This window comes from Setaria viridis, chromosome 5 (genome assembly GCF_005286985.2).
Source record: "Setaria viridis chromosome 5, Setaria_viridis_v4.0, whole genome shotgun sequence".
Lineage (NCBI taxonomy): Eukaryota > Viridiplantae > Streptophyta > Magnoliopsida > Poales > Poaceae > Setaria > Setaria viridis.
The window spans coordinates 17980533-18004119 of NC_048267.2; the positions used below are offsets into that span (position 1 = coordinate 17980533).

Consider the following 23587-nt stretch of genomic DNA (forward strand, 5'->3'; position numbering starts at 1 on the left):
CACATCATGCATAAAATATAATAAACCAGTCATCATCATCAACAATTCAACAAACATTACATGAATTCCAGTACAACAGCATAACCATCATATGTCCAATCACAGGCATCAGCAGAAAATACACGGGTAGCAATGCAAACTGCTATAGATCATAATCTTCGGACACATCATCTACACCATTGCCATTGTTGTCACTGTCACTACAATGCTACAAGACAGTGTCATCTTCATCCCCACTATCTGCAGAAATATTAACTTGCTTCTTGTTTCTTACAAGGTCTGCTAAATTAGCTTCAATGATTGTGTCTTCTCCATCCTGCTCTTTCTGGTGCGTATTAGCATCACCATCACCATCACCTCCATGCACTGCACGCTCTGTATCGGAACAATAATGATCTTGGTGTACGTCAGCATCCTTTTCAGGCATGTTATACATGGTCCTATGTTCAAATTTCTGCACAACTTGCTAATCTCTACCTAAATGATTGTCCTGCAAGTAAAATATCTTCCTTGATTGTGTCACCAAAATGAAAGGGTCAGACTTGTACCAAAATGACTGGATGTTGATGGACTTGAAATGTCCGTCAACTCTAATGCCTATAGTCCTACCCTCTTGATTGTACCAGTCGCATCGAAATAGAACCACTAACCGACGGAATTCCAGATCAGAGTTATATTGCAACTCAATTACCTCTTTTAGGACACCATAAAATTCATTTTTTTGGCTTCTATGTGTCCCCTCGATCATGACTCCACTATTATGTGCCTTTAGGTTTTTCTCATGGTGAATAGTTCTATAGTGGACTCCATTGACACTACAAGCTGCACAGATCTTGACTCGGAGATCAAGACCACATGAGAGTGCAGACAATCCTTCACTGACCTCATTAGGTTTATCTTTATGCAACTTCACAATCTACAGCCAAATATATAAAGTTGAGTCTAGTGTAATGTCAGTGATTTCCATAAATGATAACTATGCCATTAACTTACATGACTCTTAAACCATGAAGCAAATTCTTTCTCCTGCCTTTTCTCAACATCACGTCCCCCTTCTTCCTCCAACAATTCTCTATGCATGAGGTATGAGAAAGTTTAAACATTAGGAATAAACAGAGGTAAATATATATATGTGTAGATATAAATATAAATATGCACAAAGTAAATGATACGTACTCCAAATACGGCTCAACTTGATCACAATTATTTAGTACATACAAAACTAGCTTTTGAAATATTTTTTTAACGATGAATTGTACCCGATCCATGCCAATAAGTTTAACACCATGCATGAAAATAGAGGTGTCACCATCTAATGGCCCATCAAATTCAGGACTTGTACATAGAACAAAATGCCAAGACTTCACTTTCTATGTATGCTTCAACAACTAATCCTTGAGGCCTAGCCTTGTTCCTTACAAGATTCTTTAATGTGCCAAGCCACCGTTCAATTGGATTCATCCAGCCATACTGTACATGCCTCTAAGTAGTGCCTCATCAGGTAGATGGACTGCAAAGTGTGTTGGGTATTATAGCGATGCATTAATGAATCCGCAAGTGCACGGATACCGTTGTAGCTTTCACCTCAGACTATTCCAAGGGTATCGAATCCAAGGGAATGTGTGTGTATACCTACGACTCTAGTATCCAAGGATAACCATGACACGGTAGGTGAAGGGTGGAGAGGATTCCTAACATTAGTACTTGAGGAAAGTTAAAGATCGATCTCTCGATTAATGATACTTGCTTCAGGCACCGGCTTACTCCTGGTCTGCCAGGCGACTCCGGCTTGCAGCTCTATGCTATATCCGAACGTGGAGGATTACAAAGGACCAATAGGACTATCACCACCTACGGCCTACCTCTAGCAATCCATGGGATATAAGGCAAACAAAGGATAACCCATAGCTTAGACACCACATCTATGCTATTGATTACTACCGCAGTCTAACTAGATCTGTTGACCCGTAGCAAACTACGACACTCTGTATAAATACAGAACGACGAACCTGCAAGCAAAGAGATCTTATCTCACTTAGATATAAGTACTAAAGTAGATAAGGAAACACGAATACTCACTTACTTTACTCAGAAGGAAGCCACCAACCGTAGAGGTACATGACTAGAGTGGAGTGCTGAAGAACTCAGCACTCCAATCTACTCTCCCTCTCTCCCCCCTATACTAAGCACTAGCCTAAACAGGGCTTCGCCATGGAGTGGAGCTCTTCTCTTGATAGGAGTGAGGGACTTCTACAAGTGGAGGTGGTGTGGTTGTTGTCCTCATATGAGACCACTCCCCTCATATTTATAGGAACTTGGGGTCAGTTCCAGGCAGGAATATTTAGGGAATCTTTCACAACCGCCTTAGGGACACCGTCAACTACTGCCATGCATCATCTGGATATGAGAGGAGACAGGAGGGGTTCGGCCGAACTAGGGGTTTGGCTGACCTCCCACAATCGTCTCTTGCACCGCCTTTGCTCTAGTTCGCTGCCCTATGGGTCCTTATATGGGTACAGGGTGTTTGGTGGTGAATGTAATTGGTTTCCTTTTCTGGTTGTGGGCCCATGAATTCTTGTGCTTGCTCTTGATTGGTTGACAATATGTTTCCTTGCTCTTGAGGTGTGTTCTCTCTTTTAATGTACCTGCATACAAATATTCACCAACACTTGTGGAATTCATTAGTAATAACTCCTACTACTATTGCTGATGCTCATTCTTTATGTGTTTATGCAGGATTTGATGGCCTATATTTGGTACTTAAGAGCCATCAACAACACCCCTACACTTAGCCTTTGCTCGTCCTCGAGTGAAGGAGGAAGGACTAAGGTGAAACATAACTTCCAAAGGTATGAAGTGAGCATAAGAGATATTCCAAGTCTTACCTTGCACTTGTGAACTTTGATGTCTATCATGCCATCTTGGGTAGTTGAGGAATGGAATGGTCTTGAATCAAGTCACTTCTGCTCCTCATGTCAAGTAAGTTGGGATTTTTTTGATAAGTTTTCAAAATCAAGCTTTGCTTAGCTCCTCATTTGATTCTCTCAGACCACTCAATGTGTATATATCCTCACCAAGGCATTTGAATTGCCTTTCTTCATCCTACTTCTAATGATGGTTGTATGTGGAGCTCAAGGTAGGGTATGAAGGATAAGGCATACTTGTATCACATATATTGCAAAGTCAAAAACCAGATCCAAGGAGAAAAGCGAGTCATACAATTAGATCAATATGTGCACTTGTATGGATATGGTGGATGGTATATGGGAATGAGATTGTTGTATGATCTCTCCCTCTTCTTAAATTTTTCTGAGAACATGGCTATCTTTCCCTTTTTTTCTTGGACCTTCATGTCTCCAACTTTTTTTTGAATACTTGGACCTTTATGTGTCCATATATATGTTTTTTTCGATAGCCCATGTCTCTTTTGTAACAATAGCTGGAGAGAGAGACCAACACACATTGTTGAACATTTATTTTGTGGAATGAATGGATGGTATAATGCCAACTCTCATACGAGAATAGCAAGGGGAATATGGTGTGCCCATGAGTCTTGATCATGAAAGCATGAAAAGAATTCTTCCAAGGGTCACAACAATTTGACAATGCTTAATGCAAAGACAAGGAGCATATGTGTATAAGGTTTTCAAGATAACTCTTCATATGGCTTTGGTAGGACTTTGGCATATCAAAGAGGAGCTTGCAAAATGGTTTTTTTAGATTTTCAACTAAATTTCCCAAGCACTTAAACATTAAGAGTGAAGATCATAACATCAAACTATATCTCAAACATCAACTACTTAGATGAGCATGCTGTCCTAAAGATATTTGTTCACAAGCATCAGATGATAAGTATGGAATAAAACATATGCAAGCCAACCTTAGGAAGCATGTAGAGCAGGTGGAGCATGTTGATTCATTTTATTTGAGTTTGATTTAGTTGATCAGATTTAAAATTCATTCAAGCTCCTGAATTAGGGAGATTAGGGATAAAGATACACAAACCGATGCGGTGGACGAAGATGGGCTTGAGTGGGCCACCCCTTGGGTTGGCCGAACCCTTGTGGGTCCAACTCTGGTTCCCCTTACGTGTACGTGCTGGTGCAGCGTGGTGTGCTCTGTTTGTGGGTGTTTGTTCATCATTTCAGTTCTGGAGAGTCCGTGGCTCTGTTTATTTTCTACCTAGGTGCTTCTTCCAAAAGACAAGTAAATGATGCAAGGACTCTACCGGGTTGGATGACCGGTGAGTCAAATTTATTGAAATCAAATTGGAGGCGCTTACAATTCTGAATTGGAAAATAAAATAAAGGGAAATAAATAAACGTATTCTAAAAGTGCCCAAAGGGAAAGCATGCAAGGGGCACATCTACTGAGCTGCATCATAGAGAACATCATGCCCCGTGGCCTTGTACAAGCGCTTTATCTTAGCGCAAAGGCCACGGCAGAGAACGTGGAAGTTTTGAGAGTTTAAGTGAATCAAATGGAGTAAACACAATCTGAACCTTCAGCTCAGAAAAATTGACAATTCTGTCAATACTAGAGGATGAACAATAACAGTTGGTTTTGGAAGCAAATTTCGAACCCTTAGATTCAAAATCAGCAGAGACTCCAAATGTATGAAAGATATTCACAAACATTTCCTACAACTTTCTGTAAGGGCTCTAAGCAAGCCTCTGTTGAATTTTAGCCACAAAAATCGACCTGAAGATAATTTATCAAAGGCTTAGCTGTTGAAAGGGGGAAAGTAACAGTCAGGTTCAGGAGAAAATTCCCCTCGATTTGTTGGGAATCTAAAGGAGGTGTAGTAAAGTGAATTGAAATTCGGCAAATTTCCTACAACTTTCATAAAGGGACTTTTGAAAGAGTAGTTTGGATTTTTGTCATAATTGTCCATTGAAGTTTCTGACAGCAAGGTTCAAAAGGAGAAACTTTAGTTAAGCTGAAGTTCAATGTCCAGAAAAGTTCAGAGATGTTTTTCACGAGGAAGGAGCGAGATTCAGCCAAAAGTGCAAATCTATGAAAGGTAGAACTTTGGATTTCCTCCAACTTTGATAAAGGGAGTTTTGGATGTGTTGTTGTCTAAAGAAAGCAAAGAATTCAAATTTCTTTGTAGACTCAAAGTTAGAACTTCATGCTGTCCCCAAGAACAGTGTTGCTTAGCAATCTTTGGTGCAAGTTTTTGAAAAATCTAGTGTGTAAGAGATGGGTTCTTATGTGCAAAATTGAACCTTTGTTATATGTTGAACCAAGATCAGTGGAAGTTGGGCAAGATAAAGTGAGTTTGGGCAGTTAAAATTGAACCCAAAGAGGAGCAAATGGCTATTTTTGACACCTGACGAAACTGAATCGCGCGATTCAGTAAACAGCTCAATTTTAGCCGACATTGGAGCTCAAAATTCACGATCTTAGAATGTTCTTTTTGACTTGGTGTAAATCTATCAAATGAAGGGTATATGATCCTCTAAAAGTTTGTTTGAAGGAAGTTTGAAAGTTTCAATTGAATTTTGGATACAATTTGGAACTGAAGTTTCGGATTTGAAAGAAGGAAGGGGGGGGGGGAATAGAACAGAGGAGGAGACGTGCATAGCTCGACGCCAGCACGTCGGGACAGTGCAGCGTCCCCGTGCCACGCGCAAGCAGAGGTAGCGCCCACGCAAGCAAGCAGGCAAGCTGGAGGTGGCGCGCGTGAAGGCAGTGAAAGTTTGTATAAGTACTGCTCCCGCTGTTACCGTCGCCCGTTTTACCGCTGTTGCTCATTTTTCACCACACCTCGATCGCCGACAAGCTCCACCATCGTCCTTCCTCCGCCGACTGCTTCCCTCCGCCAAAACCTCCGCCTAAACACCCTGCACCCAACCCACAATTCTTTGTCGAGCTTCCTCCACCGTAGTGCCGCCTCCCCATCATCTTCCTCGCGCCCGGCTGTTGCTCTGCTTATGGTTGGGGAAGGGGTACTTACTTCCTGGAGGGAGGATGAGGAAGTGGCTGGATTGGAACCGCCAGAGGAGGCCTTCGCGCCACATGCTTGCGCAGCGACGAACTAGCGGTGGCAAGGAAAGAGGGAGCACGAAGATGTCTCCACCTAAGGCACCGGGGACACCAGGACACCTCCCCAGCATCTGTTGGGTTACGAGGTAGGCTACACTAGCGCAATTCAAAAATTCTACCGCGTATAACCAGGAAGAACTGCCGTATAAGGATCACGGGATTACCACTCGACGCACTACTGGTGCGGAAGATGTAGATATGCGTTGGTGCAGTGAAGACGATCACGTAGTCGTACGTAGTCGATCACGTCCAGCAGCTCCTCAGCAGCTCGTCCACGTGCAGCAAGATCGCCTCCGGTACCGCGGCTCGTCGTCGGCTCGTCGTGGCTCGTCGGCGGCTCGTCCAAGTGCTGCAGGCGCAACACCTCCAAGGTATCCACACGTGCAGGGAGGAAGCGTCGCAAGCCGGACTGCTAGATCCGCGAGTTGCAACAGGCAAGGGCGTGGGAGGCGCGGCAGGTGTGTTTCGCCAAAAGGTGCCAACCCTAGGGCGCCCCCACCCCTCTATTTATAGAGGTTCCTGATGGGCCTCTGGATCCGAGGCCCATTAGAACTCCTAAACCTAATCCAACTTGGATCAGATCCGAATTGGGCTTCCAGCCCCTTAAGTGTGTGACCCTATTGGTTCGGATACGTATAGACATGGCCCGAGTACTCCTACTCGGCCCAATAGTCGGTAGCGGCCTCTAGCAAGACGTGCCAACTCCTATACGCACACGAAGATCATATCAGATGAACCATCACAACATAATATACATGCTATTCCCTTTGCCTCACGATATTTGGTCTAGCTTCAAGCCGACCGCTCTTTCTCGATCCTGTGATTCGGAATCCCTTTATAGGCTAACTCTTAACCGTACGTAGCATGGCCATGCATTTTCGGATCCGATCACTCGAGGGGCCCAGAGATATCACTCTCAATCAGAGAGGGGCAAATCCCATCTTGATTGACCATGTCTCATAGCATGCTTCTTGACAAACCCGAAAGCTACCTTTATAACTACCCTGTTACGGCGTAGCGTTTGATAGCCCCTAAGTAGGTCAATCCACATCTAGAATACACGCGACAATCTCAGGTCTAAGGACAAAGCGTATATGTTGTTTAAAGAGAGAACTACTTCTCGTGTTGGGTCAGTCCTAACACATGTCTCCACATGTGTCCACATTATTAGTTCAACATCTCCATGTCCATGACTTGTGAAACATAGTCATCAACTAATACATGTGCTAGTCTAATATTCATGTGTGTCCTCACATGAACTCCGACTAGGGACAACTTTAGAATAACCATACAAGTAAAGAGTCTCACATACAATTCACATAATTGCAAATCAATTCAAGTAGCCTTCAATGGATATTCAATGAACACAACATACAAATCATGGATACAAATGGAATATCATCATCTCTATGATTGCCTCTAGGGCATACCTCCAACAGTCTCCCACTTGCACTAGAGTCAATCTAGAAGGTACCTAATACCCATAGCTCTTACATGCGCATCATGCTTAGCCTGCGGGAGTGGTTTTGTTAATGGATCAGAAATGTTCAGATCCGTGTGTATTTTGCATATCTTGATCTCACCCCGGTTAACGAAGTCTCGAATGAGATGAAATCGCCGCATTACGTGTTTGTTCTTTTGGTGGTTCCTTGGCTCCTTTGCTTGCGCAATTGCCCCATTGTTATCACAATAGAGATTCAATGGGCTGGACGCATTTGGGAACACACCAAGCTCAATGAGGAAATTCCTTATCCAAACACCTTCCTTCGCGGCTTCCGAAGCCGCGATGTACTCGGCTTCTGTCGTAGAATCGGCCACCGTCTCCTGCTTGGAACTCTTCCAACTAACAGCACCACCATTTAGTGTGAACACAAATCCTGATTGTGATTTTGAGTCATCTCTGTCGGTTTGGAAACTAGCATCGGTGTAACCTGTTACAACGAGCTCCTCCTCACCTCCATAGACGAGGAACATATCTTTAGTCCTTCTCAAGTACTTAAGAATGTTTTTCACCGCTGTCCAGTGACTCTCACGTGGATCAGATTGGTGTCTGCTTGTCATACTTAGCGCATATGAAACATCTGGGCGAGTACTTATCATTGCATACATGATAGATCCAATAGCCGAGGCATATGGCACTCTACTCATGCGATCCCGCTCATCAGCAGTCGAAGGACACTGAGTCTTGCTGAGATGTATGCCATGTGACATAGGCAAGAACCCTTTCTTTGCCTCTTCCATGCTGAACCGCTTCAACACTTTGTCAATGTAAGTATCTTGGCTTAAACCTATAAGCCTTCTCGATCTATCTCTATAGATCTTAATACCCAGAATATATGCCGCTTCCCCTAAGTCCTTCATCGAAAAACTATTTTTCAGTGAAGTCTTTACGGACTCAAGCATAGGAATGTTATTTCCAATCAGTAATATGTCATCCACATATAAGATTAGAAATACTACAGAGCTCCCACTAACCTTCTTGTAAACACAAGACTCTTCTTCGTTCTTGGTGAAGTCAAACCCTTTGACCACTTCATCAAAACGAATGTTCCAACTCCTAGATGCTTGCTTCAATCCATAAATGGATCTCTGAAGCTTGCATACCTTTCCAGCATTTTTCGGATCGACAAAACCCTCGGGCTGTATCATATACACGTCCTCAGCTAGGTTTCCATTCAGGAAAGCTGTCTTGACATCCATCTGCCATATCTCATAATCGAAATATGCAGCTATAGCTAGAATAATCCGAATGGACTTAAGCATCACTACGGGTGAGAAGGTCTCGTCGTAGTCAACTCCTTGAACTTGTCGAAAACCTTTTGCGACAAGTCGTGCTTTATAGATGTGAACATTTCCATCCATGTCCTTTTTTCTTCTTATAGATCCACTTGCACTCTATGGCTTTAACACCATCAGGCGGGTCAACCAAGTTCCAAACTTGATTGTCTCCCATGGACTCTATTTCGGATTGCATGGCACTCTGCCATTTTTCGGAGTCTGGGTCCATCATTGCTTCTGCATATGTCGCAGGCTCATCATTGTCCAACAATAATATTTCTCGCATTTCGCGGAGCCTTGCGGACCTTCGTGGTTGTGGCGGTGCTTCTCTTGCCATGGGTATCTCAACTTGTTCTGCTACGTTAGCATCACTCATTGATTCTTGCCCGATTGGCTCATCTTGAACTTCTTCAATATGCACTGTCTTTCCACTCTTTTCTCCTTTGAGAAACTCTTTCTCTAGGAAAACCCCGTTCCGAGCGACAAACACTTTGCCTTCTGATCAGTTGTAGAAATAATATTCCAAAGTTTCCTTTGGATATCCCACGAAAATGCACTTATCCGACTTGGGTGTGATCTTGTCCGACTGAAGTCGCTTGACAAACACTTCACATCCCCAAATCTTTAGAAAAGACAAACTAGGAACCTTTCCAGTCCACATCTCATATGGTGTCTTAACTACGGATTTAGATGGTACCCTATTAAGTGTGAAAGCTGCTGTTTCTAGAGCGTATCCCCAAAATGACAACGGTAGGTCCGACTGGCTCATCATTGATCGAACCATGTCTAACAAAGTTCGATTACGTCGCTCGGACACACCGTTTCTCTGAGGTGTTCCAGGCGGCGTAAGTTGTGGAACAATTCCGCAACTCTTTAGATGATTGCTAAACTCGTGGCTCAAATACTCGCCTCCACGATCAGATCGTAAGGCCTTAATTTTCTTGCCACGCTGATTTTCAACTTCATTCTGAAATTCCTTGAACTTTTCAAAGGTTTCAGACTTGTTCCTCATCAAGTAGACATAGCCATATCTACTAAAATCATCAGTGAAAGTTATGAAGTATTGGAATCCTCCTCTAGCCATCGTGCTCATGGTCCGCATACATCACTATGTACGAGTTCCAACAAGTCTACTGCTCTCTCAGGAAATCCTGTGAAAGGCGTCTTGGTCATCTTGCCTAGCAAGCAAGCCTCACATGTCTCGTATGATTCAAAATCAAACGAAGTTAGAAGTCCATCAGAATGGAGCTTCTTCATGCGCTTATTACTTATATGACCCAAACGACAATGCCACAAGTAGGTAGGACTCAAATCATTAGGCCGAGGCCTTTTAGCACTTACATTACAGACAGGTGAACCATCAAGATTTAAAACAAATAATCCATTCACAATGGGTGCAAAAGCCATAAACATATTATTCTTAGAGATCACACAACCATTGTTTTCACTCGCAAATGAATAACCATCCTTCATCAAGCATGAAGGAGACAAAATGTTTCAACTTAAACTAGGAACAAAATAACAATTATTCAACTCCATAATAAATCCTGACGGGAGGTGGAGTTGCATCGTCCCGACGGTCAACGCAGCAACTCTTGCATTATTGCCCACGCGGAAATCAACTTCTCCTCTTTCCACGCTTCTACTTCTTATCATTCCCTGCATCGAATTGCAAATATGAGCAACCGATCCGGTATCAAATACCCAAGAATTAATAATTGTATCAGCGAGAAATATGTTGTCTATAACATTAACAACAAGCGTACCTGAGGTAGAAGTACTCTTACTTCCGCCATTCTTCAAGGAAGCTAGGTACTGCTTGCAGTTTCTCTTCCAGTGACCAAGTTCATGACAGTAAAAGCACTCTTTGTCTGGAGCAGGTCCAGGTCCAGCTTTAACCTTGGGCGGTGGGTTTGGCTTGGACGTTCCAGCCTTGCCCTTCTTCTTCCAAGAATTGCCCTTCTTCTTAAAGCTAGGCTTGTTCTGTATCGCCATCACATGGCTGGTACTAGCGCTTTTCTTGATGTCAGCCTCTACTGTTTTAAGCATGCCACACAGTTCATTCAGACCCTTCTCCGTCCCATGCATATGGTAGTTCGAGATGAAGTTCCCATAGCTAGGCGGAAGAGACGAAAGAATGAAATCAGTGGCCAACTCTTGGCCCAGTGGGAAGCCTAGCTTCTCCAACCGTTGAGTGTAACCAACCATCTTGATTACGTGTGGTCCTACTGCTGCGCCTTCTGCTAGCTTGCTCTCAACAAAGGCCTTAGACACATTGAACCTTTTAGTCCTGGCCTGTGTTTGGAACATATCTCTAAGCACCACGATCATATCGTGCACCTCATGGTTTGTTTCGAACTGCATCTGCAGCTCGGGTTCCATGCAAGCAAGCATAAGGCAGCTCACTTCGAGGTTAGCATCACATGCTTTCTTGTAAGCATTCTTAGCAGTAGCGGGTGCATCATCAGCAGGTTCTTCTGGTAGTGGGTTGTCTAGAACATCTTCCTTTTTCTCAGCCCTGAGAACAATTCTCAGGTTGCGGATCCAATCCGAGTAATTTGTTCCATTCAACTTGTCCTTCTCAAGGACCGAACGCAAAGCAAACGGTGTAGTGCTGCTAGGTGCCATTTAATCTACAACAAAGTAATGCAAAATACACTAAGACAAACGTATCCATGATAGAGCAAATCATATTAAACTATTTTAACAGAATCTACTCCCACTAAAATCAATATCCCTCTATTGAAACTTAGTGATTCAGGATCCACAACTAAAAAGTCCACTAGTGAGCTTTAGCATCACCGCTAGCAAACAAGGTAGATCGGTAAGCAACTTTTGCTAATCATATCACATATGACTCCTGTTGTTGGGTGACATCCCCATGTCTCGGCGCCCAACTGTTATGCCCCAAGGTCCTTAACCGTTAAGATGACCTCGTTAAGCTAACCAACCCTTATGCGTGTAAGTGTCCGACACAAACCCGTCTAGTCAAGGAAAACTAGTGGTACCCTAATTTCATAGACCCACCACTAATTGTACAAGACATGGGACGGTGCAAGTTTTAGTTGGGAGGGCATAGTAACTTAAACAGAATAGCATTCACACAGTTGTGACACAGTATGGCCCGTTTTCATATGGTGATCTCCATCTCCATAGAACCTGTTCACCATGGTGATCTCCATCTCCATGTTCCATGTGCGCCATCCTCCTGGTGATGAGTCCTCCAAGAACTAGAGCATGCTATTACGCCTAATAGCTAGTAAAGAATCTAGTAATGAAGATTACATAGTTGCTTGGATCATCACAGATTGGTACGCAGACCATTAAATACAATAAAGTGACAACACATATGGCTCCTGCCGTGTTGCCGTACGCGCGACACGCAGGTCACGAATGAGTTACACACATGCATCACATACACAAGGGGGCCATACTGATCACAAGATACATGCATACATCCTGCAATACAGAGTTAGGCGTCCTAACGTTCCAAACTTCGGAGGCCCGAGACTCCATCTTCCAGGCCGAATTTGGGAAATCTAATCTCGCCGACAACGGCAAAGCCGTTGAAATTCATGTGTAACTTTTTCTGTAGATCAATTTTTGTATAAAAATCGCCCCGATCCGAGATCGTACCGAAAAGTTACGGCTGATTTACCGAAGCATACGCATACGGCAAAAATCCCGACCCCGGCAGTAGATCCCATCTACTATTGCACATCTAATGCGCCTGGCGTATGACCCTGAATCTCGATTCGACCAATCATATTGATCTTCGCTCACTGCAACTGGATTTACGTGTATCACTTAACTCCGATGGCGGAAACAGACCGGTAGGAGTATGTTGTTACACTACCATTGCAGCAAGGACACGAAATCAGGACATAGATCAAACAGAGAACTCGCATATCTCCATATGCACACATCCCGAATCCAAAACTAAGCAGCTACGGCTCTGATACCACTGTTGGGTTACGAGGTAGGCTACACTAGCGCAATTCAAAAATTCTACCGCGTATAACCAGGAAGAACTGCCGTATAAGGATCACGGGATTACCACTCGACGCACTACTGGTGCGGAAGATGTAGATATGCGTTGGTGCAGTGAAGACGATCACGTAGTCGTACGTAGTCGATCACGTCCAGCAGCTCCTCAGCAGCTCGTCCACGTGCAGCAAGATCGCCTCCGGTACCGCGGCTCGTCGTCGGCTCGTCGTGGCTCGTCGGCGGCTCGTCCAAGTGCTGCAGGCGCAACACCTCCAAGGTATCCACACGTGCAGGGAGGAAGCGTCGCAAGCCGGACTGCTAGATCCGCAAGTTGCAACAGGCGAGGGCGTGGGAGGCGCGGCAGGTGTGTTTCGCCAAAAGGTGCCAACCCTAGGGCGCCCCCACCCCTCTATTTATAGAGGTTCCTAATGGGCCTCTGGATCCGAGGCCCATTAGAACTCCTAAACCTAATCCAACTCAGATCAGATCCGAATTGGGCTTCCAGCGCCTTAAGTGTGTGACCCTATGGGTTCGGATACGTATAGACATGGCCCGAGTACTCCTACTCGGCCCAATAGTCGGTAGCGGCCTCTAGCAAGACGTGCCAACTCCTATACGCACACGAAGATCATATCAGACGAACCATCACAACATAATATACATGCTATTCCCTTTGCCTCACGATATTTGGTCTAGCTTCAAGCCGACCGCTCTTTCTCGATCCTGTGATTCGGAATCCCTTTATAGGTTAACTCTTAACCGTACGTAGCATGGCCATGCATTTTCGGATCCGATCACTCGAGGGGCCCAGAGATATCACTCTCAATCAGAGAGGGGCAAATCCCATCTTGATTGACCATGTCTCATAGCATGCTTCTTGACAAACCCGAAAGCTACCTTTATAACTACCCTGTTACGGCATAGCGTTTGATAGCCCCTAAGTAGGTCAATCCACATCTAGAATACATGCGACAATCACAGGTCTAAGGACAAAGCGTATATGTTGTTTAAAGAGAGAACTACTTCTCGTGTTGGGTCAGTCCTAACACATGTCTCCACATGTGTCCACATTATTAGTTCAACATCTCCATGTCCATGACTTGTGAAACATAGTCATCAACTAATACATGTGCTAGTCTAATATTCATGTGTGTCGTCACATGAACTCCGACTAGGGACAACTTTAGAATAACCATACAAGTAAAGAGTCTCACATACAATTCACATAATTGCAAATCAATTCAAGTAGCCTTCAATGGATATTCAATGAACACAACATACAAATCATGGATACAAATGGAATATCATCATCTCTATGATTGCCTCTAGGGCATACCTCCAACAGCATCATCATCTGGGATCCGCCTACTGCCACCGCCACCGCCATCGAGTACAAATGGGGATTTGGAACCCTACAAACTACACCTTCATTTGTAGTGGGACGGCAACCAGCTGGAGGCCGTGGCATCGAATAGTCGATCTGAATCGTCGATGTGCATATGAACGGCTAGGAGGAATTGGGCTTCAGTAGAAAAAGGCCCACGGTAAGATTTTTGGCCGATCTAACACTAATTCTCATCGTATTTATCGTTAGAAGTATTTTCAAAAGTATTTCAAATTTAACTACGAGTGCCTCCAATAAGATTCAAAAATTTACATAAAAAATATATTCAGGCTCATATATACCATCATAGCCCAAGTCCTAGACATAGATGCAAAATTCAATTATTTGATCTGGATAATTCAACCATCTAAGTCCAAGCTACTACAAAATAATTATAATAATATCTAAATTTTGTCAGGAAATTCTACAAACTAACACAAAAACATATTTTAGGTGTCATAAAAAATTCAAATGGTTTTAATAAAGTGGGGCTATACATTGTTAACAAATCAATACATCTCCCACATAGTTTCCTATAACTTAAGTCAATCTTTCAAGTTTGCATAGCTCAAAATACTTTTGAACTCATATACACCTCAAATTTGGACACAACCTCATATTTACCTTAGTATTAGAAAATATGAACTGATATTTGCAATTGTTATTCAAAGTCTTTTGTTTATTTTTCTACTTAGGTGTAAGAAACTAAGTGATATGTAAAAGATCTTAGAAATAGTACCTAACTTGCAAACAAACACTATTAAATGGAAGAGTGTGATTTTAGATAAAATTAGGAAAAAGAATCATCAAATTCGAAGTTCTTATGAGGGAGAAATACCAGTTACAAGGTTTAATTCTAGATTAAAAAGAAAAAGATGGACTATTTACGCATTCTTATGCCTCTCAGCCAATCACGCGCTACCACGTGGTTGGTTGACTGGCGACATGCTGGCCTTTGGTTGACTGGGACGTGGGTCAACCAAACCATCAATTGTTGACTGGGGATCGTGGCTATTGGGTTTGGATCCAAGGGCCAAGAACCCTATGGGGGGCGTGCAAGAAATTCCTCACCTTCCTCGCGAGAAAACCCTCACCATCCTCACATGAAAACCCTTGCCTTCCTCCGATCCCCTTCATCATAACAAAGCCCTAGCCATCTAATTTGTAGGGTACTCCGGTGATTCGGACCACTCTAGCTGCCAAGGTGGAGGCCCACCAACAGCGCGCACCGTCGCGTTGTTCTTTGGTCTCAAATGACGACGACACCATCACTAGAGTAATCAAACAACGATGCACGCCACAGTGCAGACACACAGAAACATAGAACAAATTAAACACTAAAAACAAGGAATTAAATGAGTAGAGCACGAGTTCCACATCTGGATTGAGTACATAAACACAGGTAGCAATGCCATCCCACTGCAACTACATTCACGATACTACTTCAATTGAAATTAGCTCCTGTGTGAACTTAATTAGCACACGTGGAGTGCTATAGGTTGCTACACGACAGCAATCGACAACGACAACGACACGATGCGGCGGCGAGGCACAATTGGGTGCAGCACAGCTCTCACATCCACGCCTCGTTCTGGGCCATGACACGGTGGTGGCTCCACTTCTTGTTGTTATCCTTCCTCAACGGCCCGGACGTTGCCATTCCCGTGACTTGTTCCTTGACCTCATTCAGGATCCTCCACCAGTGCCTCTAGGCGGGGTAGAGTGTGACAGCCCTAGTAATTAAGCAACTAATTGGAGAATCATCTAAGTGATTAAGAAATTAAATCAAAAGATTCAACAAAGGGATTAAGAAATAAATTAGAGCTAACTCCAAATTGCTAAGAGTAAGATCCAAAAATACCTAAGATTTTGAACCAAGTGTTAAAAACTCCCTCCTGTTGAGAATAACTTGTCAAGCAAATAAAAACAAATTTTAAATAAGGACTTAAACATTGGCTAATAAAAAAGTGGTAGAACTTTCCAACTTGAGCAACCTTTCTAAATTGCACTTTTCTTGAAAACGAGCAGACAATCGGTCAAATTTCAAATCCAACTCCAAAACAGCTTTGGCCGATGCTCTACCAAAGATCCCACCATCCAACTTCGAAGCCCATCAAGTTTCTCATATGTGGCCTTTATGAAACTTATAGCGCATACCTTGTTCTCAAACTTTCACTTTTAGAGATTCAACCGCCTAATTCAAATTTCTGAGAAAACACATGTTATACACGACACCTTCGCCACGACACGCATCACGAGCATCATCATGCATTTTAAGCATCATGAACATCCTTTTGTGCATAGTTAGCCATTATAAGCATCATTTGTGCATAAATGAATGTTTTAGCCATGCATTGTTAAGTGCCCAGAAATTCATCTTTTATTGGTGAAAAATCAAATTTGTGAAGGAACCCCAATTTCTTCTATACAATTGTGCCCCCAAATATTTTATTTAAATATTATACACCATTTAGTAATTTTAAAATATTTTTACCAAATTTTTAGAGATGCTTGCTTGGGTTAAAAATTCACTTAAAGTTCAATTTTAGCTATTTTGTTTTGTCAATTGTGTGAAAACCATAACATCCTTGGAGTTGATTCTTGTTGCATTGGATTCTTGGTGATTTTAGCTTTCCAACGAGTATTTTTGGGCAAGTTTTGGACACCTGTACCTACGTCGTTCAAGGGAGCAAATTTGAACCGTTTTATTTCTTGGCCAGGCCCACTCGTCAGGTCACCTTCTCTTTCCTCGTCACCAGGACGCACATCGGTTGGCCGTGCAGAGCTCCGGCACCAGCTGGCTAGTGGTCACTGGAACTCCCCTCCCCACCAATCCGCGTGTCCCATGGTGAGTCACTCCGCCCATCCTTATCCTCGCCGTTCCCCACTTATTTAAGGACCGGTTCCCCTCTCCTCCAATCCTCCACGTACAGACCGCAAAGCTCCATTGTTTCCCCAAGTTTTGCTGCCCAAATTCATCACCGTGGTGAGCTCCCAGCTCGATTCCTTGCGGCAATAGCATCCCCACGCTGTCGCGCCTCTGTTTTGCCCCTTCCCAGGCTCCCTCCCAAGCTAGGCCATCCCCTCCATGGGCGCCCCCTGGGCATCGTTCCTGATGGCCGTGAACCTCCCTGCACCGCCCCTTCTTCCTCATCGCCACGCTGCTGGTGAGCACCTCCTTGGCCCCTCCCTCTCCAAGACACCCCTTGTCTTTCCCCACCTTTGGCCCAAGGCCATGGCCAGCTTTGGTTCGGTTCTATACCGTGGATGTCTATCTGTGCATGAGGCAGTTTAGTAGAGAAGAAAGAGAAAAGATAGGGGGTTATGGGAAAGTTTCAGGGACTTTTGTGCGATTAAACCTTAGACCTGGTGGCTACATTGCAAGTTTGCCTCGGTTTTCTTTATTTCCTAGATCTAAAAAGGCTGAAAATTTGGAAATTCCTAGTAAATTATAGAAAAATCATAAAATAGCAAATGAAGATGTTTTGGAATCCTTGTGAGTATAACTATGCAGTAGAGTCATAATATGATATGTGTTAGTAGAAAGTTTCTGATGTTTTTATTTATCCTTGCAAAGTGTTTTTAGAAATCCTTTAAAGTTGGTTGGATGCATATTTTGAGTTATAGAAGTCCAAAGATTATGATTCTAGTTGTGTTAGTCTTGTGATGACACTCTATAGCTAATAAAAATATTGAACATGCTACTTGTGTACTGTTTTTATCATGTTTTGATTTAATCTTGATAAATAGGCAATTTTAGCATGTTTGCTTGTGTTTTTCATATCTAAAGTTGTGGTCCTCCAATGACTATGAAATTTTTATGGTAGGCTATAAATGATTCTCTTGTACTGTGGTAAAAAATTCATGTTTATCGGTGCATTTATGACTGAGTTATTGCTTTAACTTGTTTGATGCTTGTTATATGATTTATGAATATTAGAAGTGTTTACAAATAGAAAATGTAGTTCCACTACCTTTGTATGATGTTTTTCTACCATAATAATAGATAATATGGCTATGTGTTTCTAGAAAATAATGATCTTTAAAATTATCTTGCTTTTACATGCTTTCTTGCAAGAGCAATTTGTCTTTTTCATAGCAATTAAATTATACAACCTGAGCACGTGAAATTTGTACAATAGCCATGTTTTGATAGCATCTACGACTCATAAAAATATCAGTCCTAAACTAGTTGTTCTCATATGGCACTAAAAATAATATATATACATGTCATTCTATGGAAGTTAATGAAAGTTAATAACAAATAGGCATATTCCTAAGCCATGAGATGCTACTTTAATTACAGCAACCTTGTGAAATGTAGTTGAGCTATATGGATGTTTGTTTGAACCTTTGAATGATATGTATGAAATCTCTGTTGGGAGAAACACGTGAAAACCAACAATATGCTATCTTCTGAAATTTGGCTGCATGTGTACTTTTGTGGTGCAAATGTTTTCATGATGCAAATGATGTTTTCTATAAATGTGGTAAATACAAACATTGTAGGTAACTTCATAATCTAGCTTATGTTAAATTTTCATGACCATAAGCCTGATGGTTTAGGAGCTATAGATTTTACAAGTTCATTATCAGGTTTTGCATGCTCTCTGTACAGGTTTGAATGATTGTGTTGTTTGACTTAGCTAAGTTTTGAATCATATCTTGGATATAATAGAAGAAGTGTAGTGATTTTCAGGAAATTTTAGAATTGTTAAAGATCACTCCTTCTGATGGTCTAAATCTTCAGTTATGAGCTTGTGAAGTGGAATGACAGAATCGATCCTAATTTGGACAGAGATGTCTTCTTTGTGATGTTTGACCTGGTTAACTTTGGAATTAGCTTGTGGTGTTTATAAAAAAGTTATGAAAGGTTTTTTAATATTTCTAAAAAGTCTACAACCACCTTTTTGTGAAATTAAGAACTCAACTTATGGCTGTTTAAAGTTTAATATCAGAATCTGTCCAAGTTTGGACATATTTGCTTCTTTGTGTTGTATAGTTTTGTTAACTGTTGAATCATCTTAATATGATAATAATAAAGTTATAGATAACTTAATAATATTTCTACCAAGTTAACAATCATGGTTGGTGGATGTCTAGAACTTAACTTGTTGCTCTCTGAAGTTCATGTCAGTTTTCTATCCTTGTTTGTACCGGTCTGCTTATTGGTGTGCTTTCACCTTGTTATTTGTTAAATCATCTTTTGGTGTGAATAATAAAGTTTTAGATAATTTATTTAAATTTACAGAAAGTCTAGGGTCACCCTTGTTGGATTCTTATATCTCTAGTTATTTTTTAAACAAGTGAGTATTGTGTTGCTGTCCAGATTCGGTGTATGTGCTTAAGTTATTAGCTTGAACTTGACGTTGCCTTGTGTGTTTGTTAGTTAGCTCATATCATTATTAGAGTTAAATTGATCTACCTGAGGATCTTATAAATATGTTATATAATGTTGGTTAAGCACTTAAGTAATAAATGATCATGTATACATGTTGCTACAAAATAACCTTGCTGCTTAGCTTACTATAACCTTAGTGATGTTGGTGTGTGAATTGCTTATGTATGAGTGGTTTAAAAACAAATGCAATATACTTTGATCACCTTCAACTTACTGGTGATGTGATGCACTTATGTATTCCATGTTGATAAGCATCATCACCCTAGTTCTTGTATGATGCTATGCTTAATTAGCTCTTGACTGTTAAATGCTTGCAATTGCTTGACTTGAGTTAACTAGTGTGCCATGCTTGTTATGCTTGCTATCTCTATGAAGACTTGAGTGATAGTTAGTTAAATAACTTGCTCTCCAAGTGCTTATGTCTTATGGTGTAACTTTGCGCTTGTCCTGAATGATTTTATGTAATGCATCTCATGTTACCATTCTTCGTATTCATGCATTTGCATCTTGCATCTCATTAGATAAACCACGTGAAGGACATGATGATGGAACTGAAGATGGAAGGACTAAGCAAGTGCCAAGATGGGAGATGCTCGCCAAGCGAGTGTTGTCTAACAAACACTAACCTAGTGTTGGATTTCAGGCAAGCCCCGGAGCATGATTTCCTATCTTTAAATACTTGCAATACAATTGATTGCTTTGATTGAGTTGATTGAAACCATAGATGCATGAACTTAGTACCCTTGATATGAACACTAGTATATTAAGTTGAGTAGTTGCAATGCTTAATAAGACTCGGTAAAAGTCGAGTGATTGCCTATCACTCGCGAGTGGTAGGACTTGATTGCTTTACTTATGTTGCAACTATAAAGACGATGGACGGGGCTGGGATTATGTTCGGTACTCGGTGGTTTACCCCATTTGTCTACATGAAATTGGACTAAGGTCGAGATGTGACAGTGTTCGTGATCAAGTGTTTGAAAGTACTAACCTCATACCTAGTATGGGACGGGGAAGCCTAGTACCTGATTGAACCAAGACGTGAGTGGATCGCCCCACTATCTCTGGAAACTTAGTTTTCCCCTGATGCATCATGTGGTGATAAGTGCGGTCATAGTACGCTGTAGTCCGAGTCTATGGAGCCTTGTACCAAGGGAAGTAGGCCCGACACGGATCTGGGGATTGATGGGGATGGCTGACAAATGAAGCGACCACTCGTGGTACATAGATGTCGTGGGATTAGGTCGCCATGCATAGTTAATAAATTCGAATTGATTTGTCTGTCTCTCACAGGTTGGAACTACTTGATCGCTATGCTGCACTGAGTAAGAAGTGGCAGTTTGGGACTACTTGATCGCTATGCTGCACTGAGTAACAAGTGGAACAGTATGATGATAATATTGATGTTGGTACTTAATTTGTATTAATAATTTTGCTTGATTAGATCAGGTTGTTTACCTAGAATGATCAATCAACTCGAACTTGATGCTAAAACTTGAAAGTAAGGACCTACTTTAGATGCTTTTGGCAAAACAAACCCCTCAGCCAAAAAACCTTGCATGTCTAGGAGTCGATGGAGTAGTTACCACCTGACGGGTAAGCCTTGTTGAGTATTAGTATACTCAGCCTTGCTTGTGGCTTCTTTTTTAGGTGTGGTTGCTGGTGTTGTCTTGTTTGGAACCCGTTCTCGGTCGGTGAGGATCGTGGAGTTTGATATCATGGTTGGCTTCGCCATGATATACTGTATCGACATTTAGTTTCCGCTTAAATTTTATCTTCCGTTGTTGAACACTCTGCAAACTATGTTTGCAATTCGAACTTGATGCTGTAATAAATCGATGCACTTGTTTAATCTGGATGGAGTGTTCTAATCTCTGTAACCACTCGCCATCATGTGAGTCTTGCTTTCTCGATCCTGAGTTAAGTGGTTTATCGGATGAAATCCGACGGACGACCGAGTTGACTTGCTTAAAGTACATGATCGCATGTTAGGCAACTTAAGTGTGCTTTAGCCAAGTTAATTTGGGCGGTTCCATCACATAGAGAAAGGCACTCATAGCTGTTGTCAACGTGGCGGTCGACACACAACATCGCCATGGGGGAAGAGCGTGCGGTAGCTGCGGCGACAGTCATCAGATGAGTCCGTCTCAGTTTGGGACTCAGAGTCAAAGTCGATCACACCAACTAGAAGGGCCACCGTTAAGGTCAACTTCCAGGGCGGCAAAGAGGGTGCGGGGCTGGAGGAAGCCGCCCCCACCATCGGAGGAGGTTGGGAACCCGACGGGGAGCCCCCAGCGGCTCAGCGGTGACCATCCGTGGGCGATGCCTGCGGGTTGAGGTCGGCGGTGTCGGAGCGCGATCCCGACGATGAGCATGATAGCTACCTGAGGTTGCCGACGTGAAAGCGTGAACGTGACGCGGAGCTGCCATCGTAGCGGGACGACCTCACCGCGTTGACGTCTTGGCCATAGTGCGACGCCGAGAAGTTGGAGAGCATGATGAGAAAACACCACGGGAGCGCGACGACGACGATGAGGTGCCAGAGGAACGCTCGATACGCGAGGAGGAGCCAGTGTGGGAGAGACAATGGCATGACAGGGAGCCAGAGGAGGCGGGGGCCGAGGGGGAGACGGATCGCTTCATGGTGTCAGCGGGGCTGTAGGTGTGAGGTGCGTGCATCGAGGAGGAGATGGTAGTGGAACTGGCAACAACGCAGATGGTGGGGGCAATGGCAAAATAAGGAGTTCCTCGCCTTCATGGGAAGTTTTACTAGCTTCCCTAGGAAGGCAACCGACACCTCTCGGGGATGGCAACCGGCTCCTCAAAGAACGTGCGCAGGAATAGGAACTGGGACGGCAATCGTCGGAGGCCGTGGCATCGAATAGTCGATCTGAATTGTCGAGGAGAGTGCGTAAAGTAGTCTTTTAGACTTCTCTGCCTTTTGAAGAGGAGAGCGCGTGTTTGTCGTGCATAGGATTTGTGCCTCACTAGGTTGTAGCCGCTGTGAGCCTCCAGCACTCAGTGCACCAAACTTCGTGGCAGAGCCTCCTAATTCGGTGTACCAAGCCTATGGCGTAGCTTTCGGAACTCAGTGCACCAAACCTGTGGAGATAGCCTCCATAATTTAGTGTACCAAGCCCATGGTTGTCAGTCAACATGCCCCAAGAGTAGTCAGTGAAGTGTAGATCTGAAGGATAATTCCTATCGAGAGGTGTATACAAATAAGTAGTCGGTGCATTCAACAACCATGCTAAAAACTAGCCAGAGAAAAATAATTATTAAAAAAGTGACTGAGCTTGATTCATGGACGATTGTCGATGAAGTCGTGACGGTTGTTGATGAAGTTGACTAGCCGGAGTTGATTCTAACTAGTTGTCGATGGTATCAGGCCTACCCTCGACTAGTTTTCTAGTCGAGATGAGTAGTTGAAGTAGTCGTTAGCGAGCCGGCGTAGACATCTTGCTCTTGCAGAAGTAGTCGATTGCATCGTCGGAGGTATGTTGGTGTTGCCACGCAAGCTGAAGTCCTTCTGGTAGCTTTTTTAGTATGCACATAGCTGAATACACCATTGATTTCCAGCGCTAGAGGGAACAACAACAACTATTTCTTTATTTTTATGCTTGGCATGCTTTTCTGTCTTCGATCAACAAAGCTGGTCTCCGCTACGGACTCAACTAAGGAAATCAATTCCCAGTATGATTCTATCTTGACACCGTCCAATTCTATTCCATCTCAATTTTGATGCTTGGAGACGATCAACGGTAGGTGAATTGCTCCACTCCGCACTTCGTTTCGAATTCCAATTTAGCGAGAACAGATGCTAGCTTGGAATTAGCCTATCCGACGACTTCACCTTAAACTCCAACGCAGTTGCACATCAAGTTGTCGATTGGATGGGAGAACAACGTTCTTGTCTCATAGAGTAGATTGACCTTGATGAGGTCCTTCAAGCTCGCCTGATGATCTTGACAATCACCCCTACCTGGCAC

At 42.9% G+C, this 23587-nt stretch overlaps 1 pseudogene; it reads right to left on the bottom strand.

Annotated features, from left to right (window-relative positions):
• Nucleotides 1-208: 208 nt before the first annotated feature.
• LOC140222816 (uncharacterized) lies at nt 209-22191 on the bottom strand (annotated as a pseudogene).
• Nucleotides 22192-23587: the final 1396 nt, after the last annotated feature.